At 39.7% G+C, this 14094-nt stretch overlaps 1 protein-coding gene across 21 annotated transcripts in view; it reads right to left on the bottom strand.

The window, feature by feature from the left end:
* Nucleotides 1-14094, bottom strand: part of CELF2 (CUGBP Elav-like family member 2) — a 544814-nt gene that overhangs the window by 195763 nt on the left and 334957 nt on the right. The window contains exon 1 of one of the 21 annotated variants that reach the window (XM_072923959.1): nucleotides 5520-8279. The exons of the other annotated variants lie outside the window; for them this stretch is intronic. The gene's annotated coding sequence lies outside the window, so the exon portion shown is untranslated. Of the gene's footprint in view, nucleotides 1-5519; nucleotides 8280-14094 lie in introns of those variants that run through there. 21 annotated transcript variants of the gene reach the window in all.

Here is a 14094-nt window from a genome sequence, read left to right as displayed (position 1 = left end):
TCACACCTTACTCCGAAAGATAACACTATAAATAATACCTCTAAAAGGGAAAACAGCTTGTTGTATCAGCCAGGCACAGCTGGTCACCACACTGGGATGAGACAGTGACAGCTACAGGTTTAATTCTGCACTAGGTTAAATCTGTCAGTCAGGGACACACGCATGCACACAGATTTATACACTCATACCTCTTCCAAACAGGACTGGTGCATACAAACCAAACCAGCTCATCTGAGCTGACAAAACCTGAGGGTCTGTGCCCAGACACATCCAGGTGCACTGATGGCAAGAATCTCAGATTCACTACCACCATGGTGCTCCCTGCTCCTGCTGCCAGCCCAGCTTGCTGGCTCCTTATTTCAGGTATTATCACATCATAGCCAGTGCTTGCCAAATCACACAAGCTAAAATAGAACTTCATTACTGCTTCTACTGGGTCTAGCTGAGGAAAAACTTGCTGGTTCTATGGAACACCAACCAGCAGCCCCAAGGTCTAACCAGGAGGCAAAGGAGGGAAGGAGAAGCAGTAGAGTGAATGATGAACACTACAGTTACAAGGAAAAAACAGGGGGGAGCATTTTCTAATCTAGACCTGAAGGAATAGATTTTCATGGATGGATGGATGACAGATCTGTGGCAGAGCAGGACTCATGGGAATATAGTGTGGAATACACTCTCCAGGATCAAATCCAGTTGCTTTGCTTTATACTAAAAGTTACTGGAGTATTTAGGTATTTACACTCTTTATTATTATGTTTGTATTATTTTATGATTTATAACTACATTATATGATTTCATATTTATTTACAAGGATCATCCTTCTGCTTAAGGTGAATGTAGATCTGTGGTAAGCACATAGATCCAGTGGAATTTCACTGAGCTTAAATCACAGGAGATTACTATGGGGGTATCTGTGATGAAGGAGTGCCCCTCCTTCACCTCTGCACTGTGTAAGTAGCTGATAGAGCTGTGGATGTGAGAGAAATTAGGAACAGAGAAGAAATCAATTATTATGCTTAGAGAAATAATATCTTAAGAGGATGATTTTAGACTTCAAAAAACTTAGAAAAGGAAACTAGAAAACAATTTGGGTTTAGTTAATGTAAGGCAAATCTCCCGAATTAATGCACACCACACTTTCCAGTCCATAAGTTTTTTCTCTTAGATCAGCTACTTTTGTGTAAGTTTGTACCACAATAATGAGCAGAACATTGTGGCATCTGCTAGTTTGTTTTATACCTTTTAACCTGGATTCCTGTTGCCTCCAGTTCTACTTCAGGAGACGGAAGCAGTAGGATGGGATCCAAGTTAAGCTCTGCATTCCAGGCAGGCTACACCTCCTACATTTGGTTCAGGGCTTTTTCTAATTTAATTATGTTTGCACTTGGATGTAAGTTAAGTCACAGCTCAGCCATTAACTGTGCTCTGCCGTGGCATCCACCCTCTATATTTGACTTCACTAACTGCCTAATGTTTTGTAGTGAGCTTCTGATAAGTATGTGTTTGCAGATTTTCGTGACAGACTAATAACACCAAAGGAGGCTCCAGGAACGCTTTAAATAAATATTATGTGTATATTTTCTCAACAGTCTCTGCCTACCAGCACCTTTGCAGCTACATAATCTTATCTAGAGTACGTTTGCATTCTGTTTGCACTAACCAATGTGGTCCATTGCTACTGAGCAAACTGTTATTTGATTAAAACATTATGCACAGCGTAGTTCCAGGACAGACAATCATGTGGTTCTGAAGAGGCAGCAGTTTCTATTTCTGTCTTGCAAAATTCTGCTTGCCATCATTAGGTATTTCTTCATTAATCATAATGAATAATGAGTAGATGAAGGCCTTTACCTGGGCCAGGAAATTCTTAAGGTATTTTGAGAAACTATGTTTCCTGCCTTTGTATTTTCCCTTTTCTATCGTTATTCCCTATCTAGGCCTAGGATGGATGCCTGGAATGTAGGTCCAGCTGTAAATGATTGGAATTTGCAACAGCTTCAGAGCAGGAATCTTCCCTGACGGTGTCAGGAGATGACAGAACATCAATTCAGGGAAGATTCTTGAGCTTGGTGGAGAGCAGATGTTAGGCATCTTAACTTTTTCTGGTAATTTATTATATTGTCATCTTTTCAGCTGCAATCAGCAGATGGTTTAACAGTTTGGAGTGGTAGCCAAACTGAAAAGAATTGAGTAGTGCCACTGAGCACATTAGACAGACAAGACCTGATTAGGGCATTATCTTCTCATTCGAAATATGAAAATTGAATCCCACACTTGGCCATTTGGACATGTCTCATTTGATGTATAACAACGGTCCAGTCTAAACTATAGCAGTCACCTATATATTCCATATATGAAATAAATTTAAGCTAAGCTAGTTACTAGTAACAGCTGTGAAAGCACAGGCTCTGAAACTCATCTGCTGCAGACAAATCTCTAATCTCCTTGGCTCAGATTTATTAAATTTATGTGTGTGGGATTTCCTGTTTAGTCCGTGAAGAGAAATAATCATTTTAGAGGGCAATTCAGACTTCAGGTGGACTAAAATGGAGGTAGAAATGTTTTTTCCATTGACTATAGAGGCATCCTAAGCCAACTGTAGATACTCTCTGTAAAGGAGGATAACAGCTTTGTTACAGCAATATCATGAAGATGAATAGAATACATATGGCTTAGAATAATGACAGCAATTATCTACCTCAGATAAAATTTCTTGTTTTCTCTTCTACTTGCCTGCTAATACTGCACCAGTATACACCTGCTCTGTAAAGGCAAAGTACCCCCTTTCTATTTCAACAGTTTAAGGTGTTGCTACAAACCCAAGACCAGAAGGGACATCCTGTGTCAACTAGCCAGTAAGGGTACACCCAAAGAGTGATCTCATTCATGTCCTGTAGCCCAGTGATACCACTAATAGGACACAGACTTTGTGCTGAGCCTGCACATCCTCAGCCCCAGGCATGTCAGTCTTGCCTACACTTGTATTGCCCAACTTGGAGCTTCATTTTAGCTGCTTTAGCTGCAGCAGCAATTTTCTTAATGGCCAGGTGGCTATTGCCTAATATATTTTGCTTGTCTTTGCATAATGATCTGGTTTATGTGCACTTTTTTTACAGACAGCAGTAACTCACTCTGCACAGGATGAAATATTTATGATCCCAAGGTAACAACAGAGTGCAGAGGAACACAGACCTGGTATCAAAATGGAGAATACACAAGGTACAGTGCAGAGGTGTGGAGGCACGAACAGATATTAAGACAGGGCACAGCCTGACACTCAAGACCCCAGGGCTAGAAGAATTCACCTACAGCTGCCTAACAAAATGCAAATCTGTGGTTTTAGGGTAAGACAGAAAAAGTACCAAGATATGTAAGATATCACATACATATTGAATGGGTGGTGTTGCAATCCAAGGGAAAATGAGCAAGATGCTAGAAAATATTAAAAACAAAACAAAATAAAACAAAAACAAAACAAAAACCCCCACTCCAAACCATTAAAACAGCCAGAAGAAGAACCCAGAATGAGGATTAGGAAACCATCAACATCATGCTCATAAAGGCAAAAAGGAAGAAGAAACCCCCATTATCAAGGTACCCCTCCCAATGATGCCCTTGGCATCTGACTACTTGGCCTCACCATTTCTCAGCTCCAAAAATTAAAACTCTTTGAGTAAGGATGAGCAGAACATCTTGGAAAGAAACAGACACTCAGAAATGTCTATATCCATCTCAAATGTGTTATTGAAGATTTCCTCCCTCATAACAGTGTTCCTTCTTTTCTCTTAATAAGTAGATCTGGATTAATAATAATAATAATAACAATCTTTGATGAGACCATTAAGATTTCAATTACACTAACAAAAAATCTTTGCCTCTTACACAGGGAGCACATTTCACTTGCCTGTAAGAAGATTTTGAATCTGAAAATGTTCAATATTAAAGCCAGCCTGATGCCTTCATTCCTCTTCCAAGACAGCCAGACCAGAAACTCATAGCTCTGACCAAATAAAGAAAAAAAGCAAAAACCCTACTAATTTTTTTTAGCATGAATGTGACCAGTTTCTATCCATTACTACCTTGTTCTCCACTGTAGATATTTACTCTTCCCATAGGTACTTGCACAGTGATCACACTCCTGTTAGGCACCGCAGAACCTAATCAAGACAAAATATTTCTAGACTCAACTTGTAGGAGTCATGGCCTCTGACATATTTATTTTTTTTTTTTCACAGAGGAAACCCCAGCACAGAAACAGAGCTTATTCAGGAAGTTTACAGTAAGACCTGATGTGACATTTAAGAAGAAAAGCACAGCCATGACAATTTTATGCTGATTTCAAACATTTGGGTTTGCTGCAGTAGTTGTTGAGTAGTAACAAAGCAAATTGCAAATACCATAACAATCATGATAATATGTTAATAGTTTTAATTGAAGTAATTTCTGCAGACAATAAGAATTATACCCTAATGTGTTAATTAATATGATTAGGACATGTTGTGAAAATGAGTATGTAAAATGATATCACATGGTATCTGGAAAGGCATGTACAGGGGCTGGCTTCTCCGAGCTCTCCTCAAGGTGAGATTTATGGGCATTAACACACAAGGCTTTAGCAAGGTAAACAGCTGTTTCGATTTTAGCTATAATGAACATTAACTCCACATCCCCATTTCTGCTTAATTAAACCTCTGTCTCTGCTACCGATCAAGAGCAAACAGCAAAGGTAACAGGCACTAATTGGGCCCTGTGCAATTTCAGCCTCAGCTTGGAGCCCAAGTGGTCTGTCTGAAACAAAAAACTCCTGCAAAATATAAAAGTTTCTTTGCTGCTTCTCTCTCCAGCATTCCCAACAATTTATTCACTCAAAGCCAAATAATGTGTACACATAACAAAAAAAAAATTAAAAAAGGATCAGATGAATGCACAGCAAAATATACGATGTGAAAGAATAAATTAAATGCCTTTTTACTGCTGTGCAGGTTGTCATTTCCTTAATATTTCTTATAGAATGTCAAGTAATAAAAAAAACCCTAAGGAATTCAAGAAAAGACTTTCAGGAAACCTCCAGCTGGACATCTGACAGCCAGCTCCTGGGCATTTTTATTAATCTTCACCCTCTCCAAGAGAGGATCACCACTGTGTCAGCACAGAGTTAACCACAGAACCATGGAAGAGACAGAGAAGGAGGCAGCAAGCAACCTGCTCTTTAAAAGCACATAAAAACCCCATGAGATGCATCTACTAAAAGAGAAACCCTGGCGCTGTGTCCCAAATGTGTTTTGAAGAGCCCTGTACAAAATGTCCCCCCATCCTCCTTGCGACACGCATCAATCAGTTCCAAAGCAGCTCCATCTGAGAGAAACTGGACATGACGGAGCACAGACTGCTCCTACCACACTTACTGAGGGAAAAAATAAAAATAGAAGGACTTATGCGCCAGAGGACACCAGATAATTTTACATTATTCTGTTAATGAATCTTTAAGACAAGATAGAATAAGAAAATGGTTAAAATACCTCACAGCCCCTCAGATGTGGAAGTGACAGCTGCAGCCTTTCTTCAAGTGCCTCACTTCACGAGCATGCTCCTCAAGGTTCCTCTCCGACCTACAACCTTTATCTGAGCTTCCTTTGTGGCTTTGCAATACAAGAACTGTCGCTCAGTCGTTACGCTGAAACCGCTCGCTCCCTGGTTAACTTATTTTTCCCCTCACCGCTGAAAGCTGCAAGTTCACAAATGTAGTAGACAAAAGCTAAGGAAAACACCCTGTGGCTCTCTACAAACACACAATAACCTTTAATACAAAAATGCATTTTAACTTGCGGCGCACTAATAGGCAGTTGGGATTTACATGCACAACGAGGTTCATCTTCAAAAAGCACCATTTTGTAGCTCTCTGAAGGAAGTGGCAAATACTGTGCACTCTCTCGCCCCTTCATGGGAGGCTGGCTACCAATGCCCTGAACTGAGAGCAGACCTTAAGCATAAATCACTTAATTGCTCGTTTTATTTGATATCCAAGTACCTCATGCTAATAAAGTTAAGCATTAAAGAATTACAATGTGACAAACTATACGCCCATCTCATAAAAAAAATATTACCGAAACAGAGCCAGGTCTGAAAGGCTCTCGACAATGCATGGTGTAGGGCTAATTTTAGATGATTCCTCAATCACTGGACAGTTTGCAGTGTACACAGCCAAGCCAGCTCAATCAACTGGCTTCTATCTCCATGACTCCAGGTCACATTATCTCATGAATGAACTGTTATGTAGGTCAGTCAAGAGTCATCTAATTGGATGCATGTTTCAGCCTTGGCATTTATGCTCTAGATATCAAAGCTGTAGACAACTGGGTAAGTCAAAAGAAAATACGAAGGAAGGGGCTGTGATAATTAGGCTTTGTTTCAGACAACAGGCATGAGAACAGATGCTGGCAGAAACTTGTATTTAGTCATTTTCATTCTAAGTGGACATAATGCAGGTGGAAAGTGCAGGAGCAACAGGCTCAGTAGCCAGGAGTTTTGCTGGGTCACAGGTTGGAATTTAGTCACAAATTAAGCTCTGTCCCTCAGCTTGGCTGGGAGGTACATTGGTCTCTGCTGAGGCATGTGTCAAATACGTGTCTGCTTACTTGCAGTAACTGATACCACCGAGTCACCCCGCAGAGGCCCCGAGTGGTCATCAGGAAGGAATATTTTTGGTTCTTCCCAAATCAAGGTGGATTCTAGATAACAACAGAACTGAAAGTTTCCATTCTCCATCGCCAATCTGAGTCATGCTTGTACTTAAATGTTTTAAAGAGCAAGGTCTTTGGGTAGACTTTCCCAGCATGGCTCATGAACTGTTTATTTAGCTTTGCAAGCAGAAAGCTGGCATAAAATACACTAGAGTAGTAATCCTGGTAATATTTGCGTAAAATGAAGAATATCAGACTGGAAATGCATGATGAAACTAAAGTGAAAGAGTTCTTGCTTTACAGAAATGCTTTGACAGACATTTCTTTTCACTTCCCCTTCAATCCAAGCTATTCTAATTTAGATGCAAAAACAAAATTGCAACTGATTAAAATTGGGTTGGCGGTAGTTCCCGTATGAGGAAACACACAGCTCACAATCAGATAAAAGCCAAGCTGTCTAAATGCAGCCCTGCCTGTACTTTATAGCAATGACCCAGCAGCTATTTACTAGTTATTTGTGTATTTTCATTTTTCAGAAACAGCTCACAAAGGATTTTCTCCTCCTTTGTGCTCCCCCAACTTTAAAAATCATTTCTAGAGTACAAAGGGTTAAAACTACCAAAGTGAAAGCAAAATGCCCAAGGCCAAGTTTTCCTGCAGCCTGTGTACTTGGTTGCATTTTCATCTCCTGTGTCCTGACAGCTGTTATCTTCAAGTGTGCTTCGACATGCCCACTGCTGTTCCAGCAGTCTTTTTGTTTACCTCAGAGCTTGCTTTTAAGAGCTTTAAAACCTTGATGCATGTAGGTTGTAGAAGGAGGAGGCAAGAAATAACATTTATTATATGGGAGATATCTTTTGCTGTCTTATGCCCCCACTTGTTCAAAACAGGGATTTTTAAAGAGATTCCAAAGTATCTTAAAAGAAAAATAGTAAAGTAACCCCCCATGTAGCCCTTTGGAACCTCATCCCTGTCTCCAAAAAAGCCTTTGCTCCAATGTTCTTATGTCCCAGCAACAACTGCTTTGCACTCACACAGTGTGACTCCTAGGAGGATGTGAAAGGAGGTACAAACATCTGTTAATTAAGTCTCAATTTGCTCATGAGATGAGTAATACACAAATTTTACAAATGGGTATGTTGAAAAAAACAGCAGCGAATAAAGCTGGCCAACTTGAGTACAAGATAGAAGGAGGGAGACCAAGTTTCCTTTTTCTGGCTACTATTCTTGCAAATAAAATAAAAATAAAATAAAGGCTATACAAGTGCAGCTGAGATGTTGTTGACTTCTACTTTGCAAAAGACAAAGTCAGAATAATTTTCCAGAAAACAAACACAGATATCCATACAAACAAAACCCCCCACAAACTAGTTATTCATGAATAAAATTGCATCAGGTCCAATTTGTAAGACAGAGTATTAATGTATTTTTAATGGCTGAACCAAGGGAAGGTCATTATACAAAGTTTTAATTCTAGTACATTAGTGCTGCATTTATACATTAGCAGTTAGTGTGATAATGTCAAATTCTCCACTTGTTGTAACATCATAAAAAATACAGGATATTTTATATTCTTTTGGACAAAAAAAAAAAAAATCAGATATTATTAAACTTTCCTTCTCCAGTCATTGGGAGATTGTTTATGCTGCTGTATCAATTTTACATGCAAGATGAAAACTATAATGGAAGGGCAACAGATGTGAAAAATGTAAATCTTTGATAAATTGCACAATCAACAAAGGCAGAGAGGGTTTTGCTGCTGTTTTTCAGTTGTGGTTGTTGTTGGAGGTTTTTTTTTTTGCTTTTTTTTTTTTTTGCAAATGAAATCATTTTAATGCTCCTTGACCTGTCAATGCCATTTTTAATGGAATGCAGGAAATAAATTAATAGCAGTGAAAAAAACAAAAGTGAATGTGAAAGTCAGCTTCAGGAAGCAGCCTCCTCAGAAGAGATGTTTTCTGGATTCTTGAAAAGCCACATGCAAAGTTCTGACACTCAGCACTGTTACAACAGGCTGATACTGCTCAAGGCTAATTTTGGGTAGTCCAGGATCAAAATTCAATGTGTTAAGGCCAGTATGCAGACACTGTGTATATCCACCAAAGGCAAAGTAACCTCCCAGGATCAGCACTTACAGCACAGACTATACCCCTGAAGACCACACCTAGATCTTCCTATACGTAGTTTCTAAATAAAGATGGCTGTGTATTATATTACAAAATTTTAGCTTCCCCCCTCCAGCCTGTCTTCCTCATTCACTTTCTATAGATTATCATTTGGCAACATGAAAATTTCCTGAAGGTAATTACCTGGCTGCAATTCAAGGTATTAATACAAATTGCAGTTTCCTTTGGCAAGTGGCTGTGCTTGGGAGGGGCGAAGGCACAAACACCGGGCTGGTGAACCTGTGCAGGCTCTGCCACGGCCCTTGCTCTGCTTTTGACTTGCCTCTGGCTTCCTTTTGCCCACCTGGGGGTTGGTGGGGCTCTGTGATTCTCAGGAGGTACCTGCTGCTTCTTGGATTGATTTTTTTGCCCCCAGAGCTCTGGCAGATGATCTGCTGTGTGGATGATGCCAGGCTCTGCACAGCTCGGCTGTTGGGAAGCCCTGGGGCGTGGTTGGGGCTCATCACCTCTGCAGGCACATGGCTGCAATTTTGCTAAACCACATCCTAATGAAAAAAGGGAAACTAGGTCATAGTCTTTGCTTCCGCTAGTAAGCAGGTGAGGGTTTTGTTCTTTTCCTGTCATTTTGTCTTTCCTGCAACTCTGTCACCTTTTCTCAGGGGTTGGCCTGATTCACCATTGCAAACCATCCCACCTGAAGGCAGGTATAGTTTTGCTGTAGTCAGATTAAGAATATTAGAGAATTTTGACCACTGTGCTCAGGGCAGCATGGAGCTGATTAGAGCAGAAATCCTCAAACGTTTCTGAGTCATTGGTGGCAAAGATGCCACCAAAAATTGGACCAAAGCAATGTTGGATCACATCTGGGTTTCTTCATCTTCAGATGGCTGCATCTGTGGCCCTGACTACCAGTGATACCTATCTTTATTATTTTATTCTATTATGAAATGGCTTTTCCCCCCAACCCCCCTAAAAGCTATTAATGGAAACCACATAAGTTTTGATTAGTTTACATTATCTTTCCCATGATTTTCCTGACCCATTTCTTTACCCACACTGTTAAAAAACTGCCATACCTTCAGTACACTAACTCTTTATAGTTGCTTTACCTTTCAAATACTTTCTTTTCTCACACTTTATTTTTTTGTTTGTTTGTTTGTTTTGGAAGCAGGTGCTTATAGACTTAGAGACACAGTAACATTGCATCAATGTTTTGAGAATTGTTTGACTCTCTGGTCACTTTAAATGCGTAGGTGAATGGAATATTTCAAAGATTTCTTCCTTTTTAACAGATATCCAGTGCTATCATCCCTTCTTGTAGGCATTGAACTCATTCCACTATCACTCTGAAAGAGATTACACTAATTCTCTTGTCTGAAAAAGTATGTAGGCTTATGCAAAATAAAGTAAAATTTATCAGTAAAGAAGCAGCTGACATCTTCATGGTGCCCACTATTAAAAAAGCATGCAAATGGACAGCATATAATAAAAGACCTTTTGGGACAATTTATGCAATTATGAATATGTAAGTTGTATTTTCATGTTCTGGTTTGACCTCTGTTTACTGAAATATTGACAAGGACACATATTCTGACTGCAAGTCATGTTTTCGATGCATCCAAAAATACTCAGTACAAATCAAAATCTAAACTGGAAGGACACAACCAATTATATTGCATGGGAGCCTTGGGTTTCCCTTCTAAAAATGGGCAAAGTAAGTTTTCAATCTGTTGGCTTCAAAGAAAAAAAAATTAAAACATGAAATAAAGTTTCTAAGACAAAGAAATATATATAGTTAGACTTTTAAGTTCCTTTGTGTCACAGAAATCTGGTATTTCTCCATCAATTTAAAGACTTCTAAAGGCATGGTATTATTTCCAATCACCTGAACTTAGCAGCATCTTCCCATTTTGCAAATTGTTTTAGCTTTCTCTAAGCTCTTTGATTGTTTTAATTTGCAGGGACACATGGAAGCCTTCTTTTCTAAACACACTGCAAGCTCCATCCAACACAAAGATCAGTGCTAAGAGCTGTTTTATGTCAAAGTCTGACAAGGAAGGTGTCCTGGTGGGACTGACTATGGAAGAATTGTGCCTATTTTAGTTTATTTAGCTTTTAAACACACAGCTTCACAGAAATGCAAAATTGCCCCCTGCATCCCCCCAGAAGGCAGCCTGAAGTGGCTGCAGCTGGGCTCCCAAGGCACTTGCAGGCAGATCAGGAACACATGCAGACAACAGTATGTGCTACAGAATGGTGCACCTCACAGCTCCTATCTCCAGAGCTCCAGCAGCGAGGTAACAAAGGTGATTAATATCATGGAAAGAAATCAGAAAGCAGGAGACTAAAAGGGAATAGAATGGAATAAAATAAATAAAAAAAAACCCAACCACATTTATCTCTCTAAGTTCCATCAAAACCCAACCTGCACAAACTCTCTCCTGGCTGCTTTTGCTGTGAAAGTTTTACGCCAGAGCTGTTTGTTGCACTGGGGAAAATGCAGCTGGAGAAGAGATAAGAAAGGCATGAAAATGGAAGGCCTTATGACAACCAAGCTTGGCTTTGTATAAGGATCACGTTACACTGGATAAATCAAGTGTAATGGTATGTGATTGGGGCAGGTAAAGACAGGAGCACTAAGGAGTACAGCTGTGGTTTAATGCTTTCCTCCCTCGGCACGCTGGCAGCGGGGTTTCCTTATCAGCCCAGGCTCGCTGACTATCACAAACCTGAGCCAGCCAGGAAAAATTTCCATTACAGAATACTTATAGGGCAAAAGGTTAACTAATACTGAGAAGGGGGGCTGAACTCGCTGCAGAACGCAGTCAGGTAAAGAGATCTGGAAAAGTTGAAAAGGCTGAATTTTGGTACAGAGCAAATGCTAGGAACAAGTTTATAAAAAAAAATTTAATCATTCAGGCTTAAAATTCAAACTGAAAGCAGGAGGCCACATGAAAACATCTAGAAAAAAAACCAGAATTTCTAGTGAAAAATGAGATTATTGAATATCCAACTTTGGCCAGCAGAACTAGGTTTTAAAAGGGCCTGAGTCTGAGCAGTAGTTACTTCCTGTATGAAGATTTAAAAAAAAAAGTATATTTTAAACATGGTATTTTTAAGCCCTGAATTATTTTGGGAAGGGCAGAGATAATAATGGTGATTGTAGAGAATTATATTGGTAATTCTACCCCATAACTAACAACTTAGATATAAGACACAATGATCAACTAACATAAAAGGAAAAAATTCATATAACCTTACAGAACTAGGATACTTGGGATTGGAAACCTTTTGGAAATTGATAAATTAATTTTTAAAGTTATTTGAAGCTTTTGAAAGCAGAACTTGAATACAAGTTCAAGTGCACTGAAGGCTATAAAATTTTCCAGTTTTTAGCCCAAGACTTTTGACAAGTTAATAAAGGAGAAAATATCACATTTCTTTTTCTCATTAAGGTGTTTATGCACTTGAAATAAACACACAGAACATATCAAACTTCCTTTTCACTTGAGTGCCTCAATGGTTTTTTTTTTTTTTAAGCCTATGATCTTGCAGTGAAATTAGTAAGCAGAAACTCATCATTAGATTTACCAAAAGATAAGTTTTAACTGATAAGACCCAGATGGGAAGCATTATGTTCATACTGTAGTTTGAATCTAAATGTTAAAAACAGGAAACCAACTGAAAATTCAGTTTGGTCGTGTTTTTAACGCCTTCTTGCTAAGCTTAATAGTTTTGCATTGTGCAATAGGAATTACTGGGCAACAACTGCTGCACCTCTGCCTGAATTCTGACAGATGGAGCAAAGTTCCAACAGCAGTATCGAAATTTCTGAATTTTCAAATACTTTAACATTGTCTCAAAGCTACTATAGAAAACTGAGAATTAGATTCATGTGTAAGTGAAAAAATCATAGAATTGTAATTGGAGATAGCTGCACTCGTAGGTATCACGTAGAATTTATGTGAAAATAAAATACTTCTGTAAAGTTGGGGAAAGATAAGCTATTTACAAGCTATTAGATGCCTGAGGTTTTGACACAACATTTGTCATTTTGCAGGGGTTCTGCGAGGCCTTCCCACGCCACCAGCACAATAACATTCCCTTGTCCTTTTCACCCAGCTCTGCAGACCTTAAAGCTCAAAAGGAGCACAGATACCAAGGAACGCACGTGCTCATGGCTGCAAGCACCTGTGGCATGGTGCATTCTGTCTTCATGCTGGAACAGAGCGTCACATGTGAAAGTGAAGAACACAGCAGCACAAGACTCCTGTGAGTCACCACCACAACAGCACTGTCCTTTCTTCTCCTCTAAAACATTTGGATTATAGGAAAAAAGCAGCTCCCAGTGTATTGCACCCCACAGACCTGCTCTGTAAGCTGATCCAACATACTTTGAATAAGGTTTTATGAAGGAAAATGACCATGAGCTGAAACCTAAATCTTCCTGGAAGCATGCACCAGGTCTTCACTTCGTCTGCCAAGAAGTCAGGAAGGTTTGGTAAGATGGGATAATGCAGGTGTTTTCTAGCTCTTGATATTTTCCTGTTCCTTCAGCAGGATTTTGAAAAAGACAGTGCCTTTTGCTAGCTGCAAGAGAAAGAAAGTCTCTGGACAATTCTTTAGGAAAGAGAAGGTTTGCCATTCACCAAAGACTCAGCAAGAGGAAGGCTGCCACTCCCAGCCACATTGCTGCCTCTCCCTGGACTCTGACCACCCTGCATAATGCTCACCCTGCATAGAAGAGTAGAAAACTTCCATTTCTCCCATTGTACCACCTGCTTTTCCAAAAATCATGAAGGGAAAAAAAAGAACCTGAAAGGGCAGAGATAAAAAATGAAAAGCAGCTGAAAGTATTTATTTCAAAACCTGAGTATTTAAAGCATCACTCATTTTGTCCCCTCCAGTTAATGAAGAGACAGGCAAGGTGAGATGCCTCTGCCAAAAGATGGAAACCTGGCAGGTCCCCTGGACTGTCCTTTCACCCGCAGGGCCAGAGACAGCAGAGACAACCCTGAGTTCTGGGCCTGATCCAGCAGCTAATATTGCCTCATCTTAACAAAAACACCCAACAACTGATGGACATGAACTTTTTTCTGACATGCATCCCTCCCACAAACCAACCAGACGCCCACTATTGCCTCCAGTTATCTGCTCTGAGCAGCGAGCTTTTGTACAGGTCCAGTCTAATGCCTCACAAAGCAACAGTTTTTAACACAAGAGCAAAGCTCTTCACCAAATCTCATAATTCTTAAGACTATTTCCTCCTACAACCAAACCAACTCATC

Source organism: Taeniopygia guttata, chromosome 1A (assembly GCF_048771995.1).
Source record: "Taeniopygia guttata chromosome 1A, bTaeGut7.mat, whole genome shotgun sequence".
Classification (NCBI taxonomy): Eukaryota; Metazoa; Chordata; class Aves; order Passeriformes; family Estrildidae; genus Taeniopygia; species Taeniopygia guttata.
The sequence above is the reverse complement of the archived record's forward strand: the minus strand, read 5'-3'. Positions and strand labels throughout refer to the sequence as shown.